At 49.1% G+C, this 16,388-nt stretch overlaps 1 protein-coding gene across 3 annotated transcripts in view; it reads left to right on the forward strand.

Moving 5' to 3' along the window:
• The window catches only part of SMAD3 (SMAD family member 3), a 116,753-nt gene that overhangs the window by 2,248 nt on the left and 98,117 nt on the right, over positions 1–16,388 (forward strand). The window contains exon 1 of one of the 3 annotated variants that reach the window (XM_029950222.1): positions 9,167–9,414. The exons of 1 other annotated variant lie outside the window; for it this stretch is intronic. The gene's annotated coding sequence lies outside the window, so the exon portion shown is untranslated. Of the gene's footprint in view, positions 1–9,166; positions 9,415–16,388 lie in introns of those variants that run through there. One more of the 3 variants, XM_029950223.1, reaches the window with a different exon arrangement.

Genomic DNA, 16,388 nt, shown 5'->3' on the forward strand with positions numbered 1-16,388 from the left:
TGTCGTCCATCCTGCCCTTCACCCCCCCGATCGTGAAGCGCCTGTTGGGCTGGAAGAAAGGCGAGCAGAACGGGCAGGAGGAGAAGTGGTGCGAGAAGGCGGTCAAGAGTTTGGTCAAGAAGCTCAAGAAGACCGGGCAGCTGGACGAACTGGAGAAGGCCATCACCACGCAGAACGTCAACACCAAGTGCATCACCATCCCCAGGTGGGGGGCCCCAGCGACCCGGGGGGCGCGGCCGCCCAGCCCCCTGACGCGTCAGGGCCGGGTGGGGTAGGAGCGGGAGGGTGTGTGTGCGCGCGTGTGTGCATGTGTGTGTGTATGTGGGTTGTGTAAGGGGGGGCAGTGGGGAGAGCGGTCGGGAAGGGGTTGGAGGGGACCCCAAACAAAACCTTCTCTGGATTTGTGAAGATTCGGAGCGCCGGGCTTCTGCAAGGCACTCTCACTTCCAATCGCTTTTCACCTCCGGGAAAGGGGGTTGCTGCTGGAATTGGCCGCCCCCCACTCCTGGGAGCCTCGGGCTAGAAGTTGAGGCCCGCTTTGTTCGGCTCCGCGGGCCGGAGCCCCTCCTCCGCCGCCGCCTCCCGCCCCCGCGGCCCGCGCTCGTGGAGGTGGCGGTGTCTCTCCCTTTCTTTCCTTCAGTCCTGTCCCCCCACTTTCCTCCGCAACAGGAATGCAGTCCGTACAGCTGGGGCTGTGGGTGAGGAGCGGGAGCCTCGTGATTGACAGATTCCTTCTTCGTTCTCTCTTTGCCTTCGGGATTAGCATTTTTATCGAGTATTTTTAGACTCGGTTGTGCCAGTCTCCCGCCCCCCTCTGCACACACGTACTTTCGTTGCAGCGCAGGGCTTTCAAATGGGAGACAAGTGGCAGAGGTTAGGGTCGGCTCTCCTCCCCCTCCCCCAGTGATTCTTTGCCCTGCTTTCAGCCTGAGATTGCGGGTTGATGGAGGAGAGAGGGAGCTTGGAGCTGATCAGATAACGAAGCGCGCCCCAAAGTGGGCCTCCTCGCAAGGGCCCTCGCATTCCTGCAGAGCCCTTCTTTCCCCAAGCGCTTTGCCATCTGGCCGGACCTCCTTTCTCCGCCGCAGCGCGCTAGCCAGGTCAGGCGAGAGCTCACAGATGGCTGATAGAAGGGGTCAGTGACTTCTCTCCACTCCCCAGGGCCCTTTCTTAGCTCAGCTGCCCCAGGCTGGGAATTCGGAGGTGGGGGGGGCGGGTGTGGGTCACCTGAGCCTCTTGTCTCTCCCTCTAGGATCCCTTTAAAGTCTGATTCTGCACCCAGGGAGTGTGTGTGCCTGGGGGCGGGATGTCCTTGGGGGGTCCCAGGTTGCAGAGGAATGAGTAGAGGGCCCCTGGGGCTTGCGCCTCACAGAAATTGTCGTCCTTCCTCCTGGGCCACGAGCGGGCTGCGTCCTTGGCCACCTGCTTGGGGCAGCTGTAGGAGGCCTGCCAGCTGTGTGAGGCAGGCACAAAGTAACATCTGTGCACAGGAGCCCAGAACGGGCCTCCTCTGGAAATAAATACCACATATGGTGGGAGTGCTGGCATAAAAAGTAATATATATTTTTTTAACTGGGTGGATCCAGTCAATACAGGGGGAGGAGGTGGTGTGGCGTCTGGGAAGTGCGCTCTGGGTGTGCGATTGGGCGCCAGAATGGACTTCAGAGGAGGTGGTGGGATGGGATGGGATAGGGTCAGGAGCCTTGGGTTCTGGTCCCAGCTCTGGTTCCTAATTTTACTTTATTCCTTCTGTCAGGGTGCTGCGGGGGTGGGGGGAGGGGGAATGAGTGTCATCCTTCTCTCTGTGTGGGGGGGGGTGGTAAAAAAAAACCTCCCACCTTACCTGTCTGGGTGCCTTAAGGACAAGTGCTTTATGCCTTGCAGCAGAAGGGGGGGCGGGTAAAAGGCATCAGTTATAAAAGGAGCAGCCGTGTGAAGTATTTTACAGTTTACAAAGCACTTTCACATGGTTTTCATGAGATCAGGAAAGAAACTCCTGGAAAATAGCGAAGGTGGTCCTGCTTCAGGTTTATCTCCTTTTAAAAGTGGAGACAACGTTGGAGGAGGGAGGGGAAGACGTTTGGCCCAGTGGACTTGGGACTCTGATCCAATGTGCTCCTTTTCCCAGTGGGTGCTGCTCTTTCCTTCGAAGGTTCTGAATACATTCTTGGTGGAATGCTAGAGCACTGTTAGCTCGGGGTGGGGGGCTGGGGGCTGTGGATCTTTTTTGGTGAAGTTGCTAATGGCTAGTGACTGGTTGGCGAAGAACTCTTGCTTTCCCCTCGTTCATCCTCTGGGGAGGCATAGCTACGGCCTGCCTTTTCCTCTTCCAAAGTCCTTCAGTGCCTGAGGCGCAGAATGCTCTGGATGTTTCTGAGAGTTCAAGCTAACATGCCCCTGGCCTTCTCCTGACTCTCTTAGGGATTTAGAGATGGAACATCTTCTATCTGCCTTGGCAAGGGCCTGATACAAAGATCGATTTTTTTTCCCCCTCAGGGAAACCCAGTTCTTTGGGTAGACCTAGACAAAATGGATTTTCATCCCTGGATTCTGTGCCCACGCCTCTGGGTCACCTTGTCTCCCTTAGCAACAGCTGCCACTGTTTTGGTCGTGGGCAGAACTCTAAAGGCCACGTCTTGGGGGAGGTGGCTAGCTGGCCTCCACTTTAGAGATATCAGCATGTCTGCTCAGCCCCAAAGAGTGTGGTGGTGGTTGTCGAATTATCTGCATTCACTCTCCTACCTTTTATAACTAGGGCTTTGGAAAGTGGACCAGGGAAAATGTTGAACCTAGTTATCCCATGGTGTGTGGGGGGTGGGCAGGGGGCACTTAAAGCTACCCGGGGGTTTCAGGAGACTGAGGTCTAAGGAGATTTGACAAGTGTGTTTTGGCTAAAATATAATCACGGTCAGCAATAGCAACCTTTGGCAGTTAGAGCTGTATCCTAGGATCTTCCAGACTGCATGCTCACTTGTGTTCCTGCACCAGCTCTAACCTGTCTCCGTGATCAGGAGAGCTGGAGCGGTACAGGCTTACTGATATCAAGAACGTAAAAGAGACCAGTGCCAAGGATGTGGTAAGAGCTTGATTTAGATATACCAGCACAGAGGGTATCAGGATACTTGGAGGTCTGGCAGGACGGACAGAACTTAGACAAGTTGTATAACAGCATCTTACTTGTCACCTACTTGAGTATCTTAGTGAAGCAGAAGGCATCTTCCTGGCCAGAGGATAAGAATGGAGTCCTAGCATTTACAGCCGAGAGGCAGAAGAGGTGTGTGCGTGTTATGTCAGTAATCAGGAGCCAGGCACACTGAAGAATGACGGATTCAGTGGACATGGGTAACTGTGCTCTTGCCTATGGGATCCATGCCTTCGTCCAGTTGCTGGGAGCTGGACCAAGCTTAAAGTCTGGTTTGTTTGGAAAGGAATTTGGGCTTTCTTATGTCAGAGCACTTTCCTGTGTCAGCGTCCAGAGGAAAATGGGGGATTGAACCAGACACCAAGTCTGACACACACCCGTCTCCCCTTTCTCTGTGAATCTGTTCTTCTAACATGGCCTCCTCCTGTTAGCCACCTGGACTTTGCCTGGCTACTCTCACCCGAGGGAGAAAGGAAAAAGATAGTCATCTTTAAGGTTCCTTTCTCAGACGTCTGGGGCTTGACCTTTACCAAGGCTGTAGGAGTGGCTTCTTTAATACCTTCTTGATCCCCTGTCTACCCTTCCCTCTCGATGCTGCTCGGGACACTGTTCTGGTAAAGCCTGTTGGAAGCAAGCCCACTTCTGGCTGCCAGTGGGGCGGGGGGTCCATCCCTTTTCCTTTGTCTTGTTAACCTTGATGAAGGGAGTTCCGTCCCGGGGTTGGGAAGAAGAGGGGCCCACAGACCACGAGTAGCTAACTCTGGAGGTCTGGTTCAGAGCTCCGGTTGAACCTAGGAGCCACCTGACATTCCCTTGCCATTTGGAACCCTGGAACTTGCTGCTTGCACCCAGGAGTTCAGTGTTTGGGCCAATGCATGTTACAGACAGCCCCTGGCTCACGGTTCCTCATCCAGTGTTACAGGGTTGGATTTTGTGGATTCATCGATAATGATTGGCCCCCTCCCAGGCCTGAGTCAATATTGCAGGCAATGGGAGAGGATGCAGAGATAAATTTGAGATGCCCCCTGCCTGTAAGCCGCTTCTGTTTCGGCAAAAGCATTCACAAGGCATTATTTGCATGTCTAACTGCAATTTCTTTTTTATTCCCACCCATCGGAAGAAACAATGAGTTCTAGTATGGAGTGATTTGGGGGTGGGGGTGGGATCTATACTCTGTCTTTTAAATGTTGTTAGAAGTCCTTGTCAGAAAACAAAATAATGGCAGCCATTGGTTTTCTCCCGAAAAAGCACAAAATTCAACTCCTGGACCTTGCCATTTTACGATCTGGATGGATTTAGGAGTTCATTTTAATGTCTCAGATCCTTCACGTCTACACCTGTAAAATCGGGATGATATAAGGCCTGCAGAAATGTTTGGTTAAACCAGAGAGTTCGGCAGATAGAAGTATTATGCTTTAGCCTCCTGTGTCCATCATTCATTCATTACTAAATTATTCCCTCCTTTATTAAATACCTTCTACAATGAGCAAGGCAGGGCACCAGTTCCCAAGGAGCTCCCTATCTAGACTGGGAGATAGACTTGGCCAAAGATACAGGAAACGGGCTGCAGCCTGGGGATGTACAAAGTGCCCAGAGACATGGGGACAGACCATTAATTCTGTGGGAGGAGGTGGGGAGAGGAGGGAGGGTTCAATGTGAGGTGGAAAATCAAAACGAGGGCAGGAGCTGTTATCCAGAGGAAGCTTCTGAACCACGGCGTGATCAGGTACATGGTGCTACCTGCCTACAAGAATGAGGGCGCCCTTATCTTCTGCCTTTTGCTCAGCAGGGTACTGTTGTAAATATATTACCTCATAGCATGCAAAGGGCTGGTGACCTGTGTGCAGGATTTATTCCAAGGTACAGCATTCTCCCTTTGAGGTAAAAAGTAACTTCATATTGCAAACCTGAAATTCAGGTTTCCTGGGCTGGTGCGAACAGTAACTTTAGACATATTAGCTTAGAATATAACAGAGTATCAATAAAAGCTGGATAACTTGGAGATGATTGTGGATATTTGGAATTTCAGAATTTTGGTGTGACCTAGCTTTCTGAGTCTCTGGTTAAACTTGCTGAAATAAACCCTACAAGTCTGAATTTCTGGGTGGACGGAAGAGCTTTGAATAACACGTTTTTAAAAGTCTTTGCAAGGACGTCAAGCTTTTTAAACATTTTTTTTAAATTTGTTTTTGAGAGAGAGAGAGAGACAGTGTGCAAGCAGGGGAGGGGCAGAGAGAGTGGGAGACACAGAATCCAAAGCAGGCTCCAGGCTCTGAGCTGTCAGCACAGAGCCTGACACAGGGCTCGAACTCACGAACCATGAGACCATGACCTGAGCCGAGTCCAGCACTCAACCGACTGAGCCACGCAGGTGCCCCAAGGACATCAAGTTTTAAATGACAGTTTAAATAATGGGGAAAAGTCCACAAATACAGTAGTCCTTTCGTCCTGATGAGAAATCCCAGCAGCTGGTGAAAATGACAGACTGTGGCTCAAGCTTATCACCTCAGGAATCCAATTAAAATGAGTTTTTGCAAAATAAATATTGGTTTAGTAATGTAAACTTGTAATTGCTGTATTATTTTAATGGAAATAAAATTAACATGATTTAATGGACTGAGCGACCATTAATATTCACTTGTTAATTTATGAGGGGATTTTAATGCCATTGAATGCACAATACGCTCATTGTTTTGTGTGAGCTCCTCTCTGAAATAAATAGGACCGAGCAGGGCTGCTTTTAAAAATTGAAATCAGACTTTAGTTTCACTACCTTATTCCCCCACTTTCTTTATCCCCTTCTCTCCCAGCCTCTTATATGTGCTGTTAAATTCTCTAATGGGGGATGCAGCTTCTCAATCAATAAGGCTCATGATGAGTCCTAATTAACCTCTGTCTTTCTCTTCTTTGGTGAATTGACCTATTTAAAAAAAAAAAAAATATATATATATATATATATATATATATATATATATATATATATATATATATATATAAACTCTGCCCCCTTCCTCAAACCCACATCTGATAGTATTGGAGGGCTGGGAAGAGAAATGCCCAGAAAGGTTGCTCCCCAGAGGCTGGGTGCTTTACCACCTTGTGCACGCAGGAGTGGCTGCAAGGCACTGGCTCCTCCCCCTGGAGGGTGGGGAGGCATCTAGTGACCACGGAGAGGTTCCTGGCCTTGGAGCCTTCAGTCTCTCCACCTTCAGGCACAGTGGTTCCTGGAAACAGTTGGAAATTGCCGTATTAACCCCAACCCTGCCGAACTTTGGTTTCTAATTATACTGTCCGCCAAGTTTTAGAACGAAGATCCCAAGACGACTTGTCCGGTTCATTGTTATGCTTTCCCTCCTCGTGCCTACGTGGAGCCAGGCAGCTAGGAAATGGTAAAACAGACACCGTCCCTGCCTTCATATAGCTTCTAGTCCGCTGGCTGCCAGCGTGGGTTCTGTGGAGTTGTAGTCATGCTGTATGTGTTCCCACGAGTTAATTTGTAAATGCTGCTTTCTTGATGCTGGAGAGCCAAATCCCTCAAACTTTACTGTTTATTGAGTCCTGAGAGGGTAATTTGCGCGCGCGCATGTGTGCGCATGCGTGTGCGTGCCTGCGTGTGTAACATTATGCTTTGTTTTGATTTAATTAACTATTTTAGAAATAGCAAATCTGCAGCACAAGTCACACTATCCGCTGTTGATTATCTGAGGCCTCTGCTGTAAACTGCGGCCTGCCACCATGACATACTGCTGCCGAATGTTTTGACAGAGAGACTCAGTTGAAAATGAAAACACAGTAGACGCCTATTAATTAAGAAGTTTGGCTAATTCTGGACTAGGCTAAAGTTTGTTGAACAGGCCTTTTCTCCCCATGAATGCTGTCAAAGAAAAATTTGTTATAAACAAGGTTTTGGGGGGCATTTAGGAGGCGGGAGTCAGCAGACCTGGGTAGGTTTCTAGACTTAGCTCTGTTTCTGATTAGCTGTGTGACCTGGGGCAAATCGCTTAACGTCTCTGGGCCTCAGATGTTCTCAGTTGGGAAAGAGGGGAGACAATAGGCCTTACTGGAGGGCCTTTCCAACTGTAAAGTGCAAGCATTTTAGAAGCTCCCATTTGCATGCATTCAATTGAACAATATATCATAGGTCTTGCTTAATTATTAATGTCCTAAGACCCTATCAATCTAGTGCCAATTAATTTACATAAATGAAGGTAATAAAACTATAATCCAGTCTTTAATTTTGGTTATGTTACCCTTCTCTCCTCCCTGCCTCTCCTTTACCCTGTGAGTCTAAATCAGTGAAATTTAACTACAAAGGAATATAAAAATAGCTGAATTCTAGGATAAAGACGTGAAGGCTGTGTGTCTTGAGTTGCTGCGAGCAATTTTTCTTCTTTTGTTGCTATTTTTGGCTCTTCTCAGAGCAGGAAGTTTACTTAAACTAATGACCACAGGCGCCTAAAAATGGTTAAATGTAAGAGGTAGGCATTATAAAGGATACCTGTGGAAAATGTTTGCTCGTACGTCAGAGCTTACCCAGGAAGCTTCCTTTATTTATTTTCAAGCGTCTATATAAAGAAAGGCTATACTGGATTTCGAACGCTTGTGCCTTTTGTTTGACAGCTTAGCGGTTATGGGTTTAAACCCCAGCTAAGAAATGAAAAGTGAGTTTCCCCCAAAACAGTACTTTTTCTGTATCACATGGCTCTCCATGTTTCTATGGGGCAAGTTTTTCCCCTAATGCTTTCCTGGGAGTTTAGGACTAGAGTACTGCTTTAAGAAACACTGTGTAAGGCTTTACCTTTGAAACCTACAGAGTTATAAATCAGGCCCCTGCTGCTGCTAAGTAAGTATTGCATCACCGACTGCCACACCAAGTTGTAGCGCTAAGGTGCCACCATTTTTTTTTCTTTTAGACTGGACTCTTGAAAATAGTGATGCTTTTTGGGTGTGTGTTTTTTAAAGGTCTGTTTTTACGCTGTCACGGCTCAAAAATGCCAAAAGGCATTTTTTCCTTAAAAAATCACCTCTGGGCTGAGCCCAAATGTGGAGTAATGGATCCAGAAAGGACTTTTTGAGTAGTTGCAAGTGGTTGAAAGCAGGCACGGATGATGGAAATTGGGTTTTTCCTTTTGCTTCAAAGCTTTCCCGTTGTAAAGTCTCTCTTCCCCTTACTGGATTCAGACTCAAGGTGAGCCTTATTTCTCTGTGTGTGGGAGGGCAGCGTGAGTTAGCCTGTTCTGCTGCCCCTTTAAGTTTTATGTGTAACTATTTATCTCTAACCAAACAGATTCTTAAAATATTACCTGAGGAGCAGGGGTGGGGGGTGTGGGTGGCCAGGAAAAGCATGGTAATGAAGAGACAGCAAAGGGCGCTGGAGTCTGACACACTTGGATTGGAGTGTGTCGGTTGCTAACTCTGCGGTAGCCTTCGGTACATCTGCCTCAATGTATTGAGCCCATTTCCTTATCTGTAAAATGGAGGTGGGACTGCCATAAATGAACCCAAAGGAGATAAGAGAGACCAAGCCCTTGGCCAATATTTGCAGCTCCGAGCACGTAGTAGGTGCCCAGTAAACACTAATTTCTCCCTTTCGAGGGGGATATTTGACTGATGGTGTCAATTTCAGCAGGGGACCCCTCTCCCCATCTTTACTGTCATTTAAAAAACAGTGTTTGGCTGACTAAAAATAATAGTATTGAAAACAAACTTCGATGAATCAGTGCTTCTGGGGCGGGGGATGGGTAAACCTCTGAAGAAGAAACGCTGTGACTCATGCACTTGTCACCGATAGCCTGCCCGTAAGTGTGTGGAAATGCATGATGTTTATTGTTTCTGGTGTTGTTTTGAGACCCGGTCGGGAAGCAGTTCCGGTTGAAAGAGCCGCCTCACCAGTCAGCTTGGCCATCAAGTAAGGCAGTTGGCACCAGAAACTTGTGGCTCTGAAATGACTTGGGTGCGGGTGGTGGCACTCCAGACTGCCCTTGGATAGGCACAAGAGAGGACTCCTGCCTACACGCCTGGGCTTTGACCCTCTTTCTGGGTGTACTTCTTCTCATGGGGCAGAGCCCTAGGGCCAAGGGATGGCCCATTTAGAGCCTGCACCTCCTCCTTGCAGACTATACCGTGAATCCTGACCCTTCAGTTCCCTGCCCCAGTGCTCTCGAGGCTGCTTTCAGGTCCTGTGTGGGCCTCTTCCAGGTCCCTCTGCCCAGAGAGGGGCATACTGCATCTTCCGTGACATGCGTGCACCCAGAGGCCTGCGGGTTGACAAGGTAGGACACGGGGTAGACAAGTTGGATGGAATTTACGCTCGCGGTGTCTGTGTGTGTGTCAAGCACCTTTGAGGGTGTGATGGCGCCAGGTGAGTGGAGGGAGGCTGGCACTTGGGCCCGGTTCTCCTTCAATGTCCACACCCCACTGTGAAACCAAGAGTTCAGAGAACTCTAAATGCAAACCTGGCCTTCCACATTGTATTAAAGTATTTGTCAAGGTAAGGAGGATAGAACATATTCCATTTATCAGTTGCTTTGATTTCCATCTTTTGAACGTGACCTATGGCATGCGAGCCTTCACGTGTCCTCTGCTTGGGACCCACCAGGGGTGGAGCTAGCTTGTTTCTAGCACCACCTCTCTGTTGTCAAGCCACAATGGAGACCCCACCTAGATGGTACCACTATATGGACAAGACTGTGGGGATTCCCACAGGGACCGATTTCCCTCACCTTGAACCCGGATCAGAGCGAATTGCAGATCAGGTAGAAGTCAATAACATGTTGCAGCTGCCCATCTCAGAAGCAGAGCTAGAGTTTGACACCTGCTAGTGCATTTGTCATTGGGTACGTTTCCTGGGTGCTGACTTTGTATGAGGCTCAGGGGATATAGGGCTTTAGAGGTGAGGTTCTACCTCTGAACTGCATAGAGGCCAAAAAGGGTCACCTCGATCACAGTTATGGCGGGCTTGGGGGACAGACACTAGTAAAGGTCAAACAAGTGTTGATTTGGGAGTCTGGAAGAAGAGCAACTCCCTTTCGAAGGGAAGCAGGAGGCTTCACAGAGGAGGTGGTGCTCCAGTGGGACCTTATGGATGGACGGAGCGTGGGCATGGGGCAAAGGCTGCCTGGAGCACTGGCCAGACAGGAGTGTGCAAGGACCTGGGGTCTGGGGCCAGCAGGACATCCCGGGGTGGCCAGGGCATGGGGGAGGAGTGGCCAGAGAGGAACCAGGGAAGGCTTTGGTAGGCCAGGCGAGGCATTTAGAACTTGTTGTTTGGGCGCCTCAGGGCTTTTCAAGTAGGAGCATGGCATGGCCAAAGCCACCGTGGGGTTCAGGTTCCATTTCCTCCCCCACCCCATGGCTAGTAACAGCAGGTTTTCTGCCTGAGTTATCCAGGTCAGAGTCATAATCCCTTACACCACCATGTGGACAGCTTTAGGCTATGTCTGGACAAGGGTGAAAATAGTGTTTTGTTCACCGTCAGGAGAGAAGACTAGTTGTACAGCCAGGAGGGTTCTGGGAGCCCAAGTGTTCAGGTAATTAGCTGGTGAGTCATGCCCGCCTCTTGCCATGGATTCCTTGGGAAAGTGAGTGGAGTGGTGCCTGGTCTCTCCAAGCAAAGGCCTCCAGACCAGGTCTCGGCCTCCCCATTGGCCTCCCCTGTGCCTGGCACACAGCCTTAGGTGGAATGTCTCTGGACAGTGTTTTTAATTTCTTCATTGATGATCATCTAGGCCAGCAAGCCTTTCACTTCCTGACTGCACTGCAGCCAGCAAGAATGCCTCAGTTCTGTCCTGCAGATTTACAGAATGCTCTAAGTGTATTAAAAACAGATTCTTTTCCTTAATAAGAGAGCAACATAGTTTATTTAAGTCAGTGTGGTTCATTTCTTTTAGCACTGAGAGCAAGCAGAAATCATGTGGGGCGTTTAGAGATTGGGTACGACTTACCTTATCCAGTTAGAGTCTGTCTCTCCCACTCTCTTTTTCTCTCTCAGTAAATAAATATTTAGATAAGCTATGCATTCAAAACACTTTGCAAACTGGAAAGTGTTAGTGTCACCCACAGTTTCTTGATGAAGACAGCTCTGTAGTATTGCTAAAAACCCTTTCTGACAGAGATGAATTAAGGCTTCCGAGTTCACACCCAGAGTTTCACAAAGGCCTTAGAGGAAAATTGTAAACGATGCTCCGAATTCAATGGGATATGAACTCAGGGCGGGTGTGCTCTGGGGCCTGGTACCAGAAGCTGAGGCGAGCTGTGCTCGGGGCCTTGCCTAAGGATCTGAGTCAGCCTTGTTGACCCCTGGCCGGTCACCTGAGCCCTCTCACCTGGGAGCGAGACAGCGCCAAATGAGTGCCGACTGTATGCCAGACACTAGCATGGGCCGCTGATTGCCTAGTTGGTCTTCGCTACCCACCCGTACTGTTCTGAGAAGGATGAGTTACTCATGTTCACAGAGGAGGAGCTTGAGGATTTGAGGGGTCAGTGGCTGAACTGGAATCTGAATTCAGGTCTCTGGCTCCTGTCCCCAGAAGAGACCACCCTTCTTGCCATCTTCAGCCTCATAAGAAGGTCCATGAAATTGCCTAAGTAAGTTGCTCTAGGTCCCACGGTAAGAGATGGAGCCGGATTTGCCCTGGAATCTCTAGCCCGTCTAGAACCGAGGGTGATGCTAGAATTCACTGAACAAACCAGAACACTTCGAAGAGTGAAAAGGAGCAGTACTACTATTAATTATGGCCAGAAAGTGAGCATAAGCCTGGAATGTCCAGCAAGACCTGGGCAGATAGTCACCTTAAGTCACCCTGTCTCGGTGCCAGTGGTTAATGATACCTGACTAGGTAAATGGGGAGGATTAGATCAGCCAGTTCATATGTCCCTGCTGAAGGGTAAGGGACTGAGTTATTTGTTGCTAGTCCAGGTGAAGCGACTTTGCCTAAGGTCATTCAGCAAGATCATATTCGAAAGCCGGACAAGGCCTCAGAAATAGTCTAACTTAGTGAAGTTGGCATGAGGGCTTCCTTACCCGGAGCAGGAATTGGGGAACGTTTGGCTGTGCTGATGGCAACTCTCCAGCAGTGGGAATAGAGGTTAGAGGTCAGAGTGGGGGTGGTGGTGAGGAGACAGTAAGGCATTCACCTAGCTCTAGAATGTCTGTATCCTGTACAGGCTGTGTCCCTTCAAGACCCAGGAGATGTCCTCAGGCCCAGCGCAACTCAGATGACGTTTAATGGCCAGGAGCAGAGACTCCTTCTGGAAGCTTACCTCTCCTGCTCCCCTGTTCCATTTTAGAGGCCTGGAGGATACCACTGGCTGATTGCTAGTGCAAGTTTAGTGGATAATCCTTCTGCTGAAAAATTTTGGAAGGCATGGAGGAAAGGAATTAAAAATAACAGCAAGCATGCCTTTTCTTCCTCTCTGATTGTGGTCAATGCATGGAATGTGCCAGGGACTCTTCGGAGCATGTGCCCCCGAATAACCCCTTTGCTAGTGGAATTCTGTAGAGAGCCCAGAAGGGCTAGGCGCTGTCTCACTGCTGCTTTATGTTCTCAGGATTTGCTCCTGCGATCTTCTCTTGCCCCGAATAATTCGTTGCAAGTCCGGAAAGGGACTTGAGTCTTCTGTGTTCTCCAACTGAGTGGCTGTCAAAAGCGAGGCCCTGTCTGATGAGCTCCAAGGGGAGCAGCTGGAGTGACAAAGTGGACCGGTCACAGGCTGAGAAAAGGGAAGTGTAAATTCAAGCCAAACTTGGCAGCACTTGCTTGGAGAACTTGAGCTGATACTAGGGAGCTCTGGTCGTCATCCTTTGCGGCTACGCCGTGTCTTATAAATAGAACAAGATGCATTCTCATCTCCCTCCCCCCCCTTTGCTACCCCACAGACACAAGGAGGCATGTGTGTGGGTGAGTATGGGCAGGGAGTATTAATTATTTATGTTCCGGTTCTTCAGAGAGACATTGTGGGAACTGGGCCCTGGGCTCCATGGAGATGGCCAGGCCGTGTCATGGGTAAGGCAGGACTCTCTTGCTGAGCTTCAGCACTCTTATCCATGCAGCCCTCTCCCGCCTGGTAGTGCATTGGCCTTTTCCTCCATGGTCCATCCTATATTCTGTATCAGGGCAAGACTCACCGCCTTAAGATACTTTTGGCTACAAGTAACCTAAAACCAACTAACACCTAAACAGTGTAGAGGTTTATTATCTCCTCTACAAAGTTTGGAGGTGGGGAGGCTTCCATCTTTCTGGTCTGCCACCTTCAGCCTGAGGGGTTTTGCCTTCAAGCTCAAGCCCTGGTTGGTTCAGGGATGGCCACAACTGACCCAGGCATTACCCTCTTTACACATCCAGGGGACAGAAAGGGCTGCTTCTCCTTGTTGGGGGCTGTGGGGGGGGGGGTGTCTCTTTATCCAGGAAGAGCCTCCTGGAATCTCATTGGCCAATGTTGTGTCCCGTGCAGTCACGGCAGAAATAATGGGTTGTGATAAGCCCCTTGAAGTCAAGGATCCAGGCTCTTGCTCTGACACATTATTGTACTTAGTACCCGCTAGGCACTTGGTACATTTTTTTTCTTTTTAAAAAATTTTTTTTAATATTTTATTTATTTTTGATACAGAGAGAGACAGAGCATGAGAGGGGGAGGGGCAGAGAGAGAAGGAGGCACAGAATCTGAAGCAGGCTCCAGGCTCTGAGCGAGTCAGCACAGAGCCCACGAACATGAGATCTGACCTGAGCCGAAGCCGGAGGCTTAACTGACTGAGCCACCCAGGCGCCCCCTACTTGGTACATTTCAATCACTACTTGATGATTGTTTACCTTCTTCTCTGAGTAGATTTCTGAGCACTTACTGAATGTCTTGCTGATTCAGGGATTGTGGTGCTAAACCACATAGAGACCAGTCCCTGCCCCCACGGAGATTACAGTCGAGTCAAGAGGGAGAAACAATTATGTAACTGTGTTTGGAGGCTTAGTGGGTGGACTGTTGGCAGTCGGCCAACGTGGCAGCTTTGGAAGAGGTGTGAAATTGGGGTTCAGGGAGACAAATGAGTGTGTGATTCACAGGGTAGACCCTCAAGGCTTCTCAAGTCTATGCCCAAGGATGACATCTTGTGACCCAAGGCAGTTCTCTTTAAGCAGTTCAGATTTCTGTCTCCACCCCTCCAGTCTCGTTTTCCTGTTGACAAAATGAAGGTAGAAACTTGCCCTTGAGTCTGGAGTGGGGGAAGGGTACAGAGCTGAGAGCGCCTCATGCTCCCAGGGGAAATTTTCTACTGGTTCTTGTGGGATTCTGCCTTCAAGACCACGTGCATTATAATGGCACACTTAGTGTCGTTGTGAGTCTCACTGGCTTTGAATCTGCTAGAAACTTTCTCTGAAAGCATATAGATGAAGAAATGAGAATTCTATAGATGTTTAGTGTCTAAAAACAAAGTGCTGGCTGATGTATGTAATTTTTTTTTTTTTTTTGTCGTTTTCTGATGGAACTTTCCGCAGAGATAGAATACCCTGGAGTCTTCCTGTCACAGTGAGCTAATAACTGACTTCAGGTCTGCAAGTATGCTTTCATTCCAGTTCAGAAACAAAACAAAACAAAACAAAACAACCACAGCCTGTCCCAAGGCCTCGTGTTTCATTTTCCTATTTATCTAGATGCTGGGAGAACTCAGGACCCTGGGGGAGCATCTAAAAGCTAATTAAACATGTTTGCTTGAGGTTTGCCTGTTTTTCTTGCTTGGTTGAGAAAGTAGCAGTTTTTGCTTTTATTGTAAAAAAAAGAAAAAAAGAGAAGCCTTCGCACTGCTGATCCGAGGTCGTGGCTGGGGTGTTGTTGCACACTTCAGTAAACACGTGACATTGTCCTCCCTCCCTCTTAACTCGGTCCCCCGCAGAGGCACCTTTGAGCGTAGGTCTGGAACCAAAACAGCTACTTTCCTTGAAGATTCCTGAGTTTCCACGAGTAGTGGCCAGGCGAGCCTGGGCGTGAAACCGAACTGAGCTGTCCCAGCGTGCGGCTCCTGGTTCTGTTTGATCAGCTCCGGTTCTGAAGTTAATGGCCCGAGCTCCCCACTGACAGAGGGAGAGGCAGCCTGTGGGGAGGTGGAGGGCCTGCCTGCCATTCCAGGGGTGCCCCCCAACCCTTTGTTTAACCACGGCTGCGGACCAGTGGCCTCAGCTGTTTACCATCGCCTGTTTATAAGAGGGAAGTGTGGTCATATTTCTATCTCTTTTGTGGGCTGCACGGTTGCCTTACTGGGGCTCATGTGGGAAGTGGTTACCGTTAGGAGGAGGGTAAAATAACAGTACTCACAAAGGGACTTTGATCCAAGAATCCTTTTGAATGTCATCTTTTCGGCCATCATATTCCTTCCTTCCTTCCTTCCTTCCTTCCTTCCTTGCTTCCTTTCTTCCTTCCTTTCCTTCCCTCCACCCTCCCTCCCTTCCTCCCTTTCTTCCCTGTCGGCCTTAAGGTCAGCAATGAGAAAAATCCAACCACAGAGCGAGCCTCGTGCTACCCAGCTGGGCTGGATCAAAACTACAGTGAAAACATCTCCTCTCCCAGGGTTTCACTGTAGGGGGAGACCCCCGGCTCTGTGCGTCTCCCATAGCTAGAGACCCTCCGCTCCAGCTGCTCTCTGGACATCAGCACCTGAGCATCCCAGCAATGCCTGCAATTGACTTCGTGCCTTTCCTTTCTGTCCTCCTCCCACACCCTATATTGGTTTTCCTCTTCATTCTTATCGAAGCCACAGGTTCAATGAAGTGTTCAGTCCTCGAGTAAACAGACAGATGCGCACACGGAGGAAATGTGGCCACGGTGTCCCGTTACTTCGGTGAGGCTGAGCGTCCTCGGCCACTGAGTGGCCGAGGTTGGCTTTATGAATTCAGGAAAGTCAGCTTGGCTTCTCTGGGGCCTTTGCAGCTACAACATGACAAGCTTTGAGATGATCCCAAAGCTCAAAATCAGCTGTGATATTTCACGACACCTCTCTGTCCTCTCTTCCTTGGCATCTTGCCTTTGCCATTTTCTTGATGCACATGTTTTCCTAGGGGACACGTCTAAGTTTTCATCTGATGCTCTACCTTCAGAGGTGGCTCATTCCTTAATGACCTTATTTAATTCAATCATAGGCATTGTTTAAACTCCCTAGATATTTATTGAGCATCTTGAGTTGGTGGGAGGGGGGACCAGACATCATGATGGTCCAGGAGTTGTGAATGCATTGTTGGTTTGGACAGCTGTACATCCTTCTGCC

This window comes from Suricata suricatta, chromosome 9 (genome assembly GCF_006229205.1).
Source record: "Suricata suricatta isolate VVHF042 chromosome 9, meerkat_22Aug2017_6uvM2_HiC, whole genome shotgun sequence".
Lineage (NCBI taxonomy): Eukaryota > Metazoa > Chordata > Mammalia > Carnivora > Herpestidae > Suricata > Suricata suricatta.